At 44.7% G+C, this 2582-nt stretch overlaps 1 protein-coding gene across 1 annotated transcript in view; it reads right to left on the bottom strand.

Moving 5' to 3' along the window:
* The window catches only part of LOC102477360 (fasciculation and elongation protein zeta-2-like), a 9475-nt gene that overhangs the window by 3071 nt on the left and 3822 nt on the right, over positions 1-2582 (bottom strand).

Here is a 2582-nt window from a genome sequence, read left to right as displayed (position 1 = left end):
CCGCCCCCCGCCGAGGGAGGGGGGGCCCCACCCACAGCCTCCGCAGCCTCCGCAGCCACCACCACAGCCTCCGCAGCCTCCACAGCCGCCACCACAGCCACCACAGCCACCACCGCAGCCACCACAGCGACCACCGCAGCCACCACAACCACAGCAACCCATGGTGTCAGTAGAGAGGACTCAGGTGAAGTGAGGAGGAGGACTCAGAGAGGTGAGGGAAGTTTGATGCCTCCTTCTGCTTGAGGAGGTCCTTTTATACTGATCCCTTCTCCATTTTTAGCCCAAACTTTATGGAAGAATCTCACGAGACCTTTATTTACTTCCTTCTTGTGTACCTTTGACCTGATAATGTAGCTAATTTTAGCTCAGTCATGCCCTTTGAGAGCCTTTGAGTCTCTGTGGTGAACGGTAATCTGTAATTTGCATTGTAGACATGCGTTAGTCCACAAAGGGTTGCCAGCGTGTAGGAAGAAGCATTTTCAGGGCCCAGAAATGATATCTGTCTTTCAGACATGGCTGCCGTAGGTGTTCCATGAGCATCCCTGGCATGAGGCAAACTCCAGGGTGCTGGGCAGCTGAGACGGAGAGCAAGAGGAACCGTTACAGCCTCTGGGTGGCGAGAAGTTAAGAGAGGGTATTGCGAGGCTTCTTTCTCCTACTGTCAAACAGTAAGTGCATAATGGAGCTGCCAGTTGTCAAGCCAAGGTTACAAGACCCTGGGAGAATGTAGGGTACACTTGGAAGCCATGTCCTCTCTGATCCAGCACCTGCAGAGTAAGTCCCAAGAGGGACGATATTAGCCAGGCAGGCCTTCCATTCTGAAGGCAATCAAGAAACAGCAGAACCGTATGGAATGGTAATCACACCCACAGGTTACCTGGGGCAGGACAGGGGGGCCTGGCAGGTGGAGCAGACTGCAATGGATCATTCCAAACAAACTTGCCCAGTGCACGTTTGGGCAAAAGTGGTTCCTGGACGCGGGTCTCCATTGTGAGAGAGGCATGAGAGAAGACCCACTGCAGATGACACCTTTCTGACTTTCGTGTTTCCAGTTACTTAGCAGACAAGCAGCAAGCACAGACCACCCCTGGCAGATCACTTAGGACTGGACCCCACATAACTGTACTTTTAGCATTTGACATCACACATATTTTATTGGTAATTGTCAATGACTAACCAATTTTTCTGGCCAATCAAGAATCCCAGGAGCTAGAAAGATTTTATATATATATATATATATATGTATATATATATATATATTCATACATATATATGCGAATATATATATAACATATATATATCATGTAAGATTATATATACACACATAAGATTATGTATATGTATGTATATATGTACATATACACACATATTTATATATGTATATACATTTATATATTGATATATTTTACATATAGCAATATATATACACATATGCACATATATATATGCACGCACACAAACACACACACACACACACATATACACATATACACATATATATTTATATTTAAGTTTTTGGTATAAGGTGCATGTGCTCATTAGAGAGAGATAGAGAAAGGGAAAGTGAGAAATCATACCCCGGGGGATGGCCACACCATAGTCCCTTCTCCTTCATTCTCCTCTCTGGATTTTAGGCACTCATGTACACACGCCCAGCATGTTTTTGAAGCTGCCAGTTCCAGGACCTGAACTGTGCTGTCAGCCCTGTGGGATGCAGTCGCCTTAATCACCACACCACCGGCTGGCCCAAGAATATCCGTGTCTTAAAATGAGCTCTAATGTGTGATATGATACATTTCAAGTGTCTATTCTATTCCCTTGATTCTGGCTTTTTACTATTTCTTTCAAGAGTTTTTTTCTTATTGAAGGGCATGTGATGAATTCCAACAGGGAGAAAAACAATCTTGAGTAAGCTGCGATGACTAAGAAGTGTAAATGCAAACACAGAACTTCTAACTGGCTCTGGATTCAGACTCCCATGGTTATGAAAAAAAAAAGATTATTCTTAAATATCTGGCTGCTTTTTTGCACACAAACTTTTGTGCTTTTATTTTTTTTAATTTTTATTTATTTATCTATGTTACTATTACCGCTTTCTAATTCAACAGATCCCTATTGAATACTTGCAGTGCAACAGGTACTTTTCTAAGTCCTGGAACAAAAAGAACATGTACACATCTAAGTTTTCATGAACACAAATTTCTTGGAAGTAGATCCTAATCTAAACATAGATCCAAGAGACAACTGAAGGCCAAATTTTGCAAATATTAAGTGGTCAGCCTGTCAACAAGGAAGATGTAAGAGCACTCATGAGATCAAAACAAAAATAAGGAACTGGCTGCATATTCTGGGCCCTGGCTTGATGGAGCAGGTACATAAGGGCCTCCCCCAGCAGATGGAGGCATCAGCCCTCCCTAACCTCTCTGAGTCCTCCCTCCTCATTCACCTGAGTCCTCTCTACTGACACCATGGGTTGCTGTGGTTGTGGTGGCTGCGGTGGTGGCTGTGGTGGCTGCGGTGGCTGCGGTGGTGGCTGTGGTGGCTGTGGTGGCTGTGGTGGCTGTGGTGGTGGCTGTGGTGGC

The sequence above is a fragment of the Tupaia chinensis genome, unplaced genomic scaffold (genome assembly GCF_000334495.1).
Source record: "Tupaia chinensis unplaced genomic scaffold, TupChi_1.0 Scaffold000066_1, whole genome shotgun sequence".
Classification (NCBI taxonomy): Eukaryota; Metazoa; Chordata; class Mammalia; order Scandentia; family Tupaiidae; genus Tupaia; species Tupaia belangeri.
This window is presented reverse-complemented; position numbering and strand designations above follow the sequence as displayed.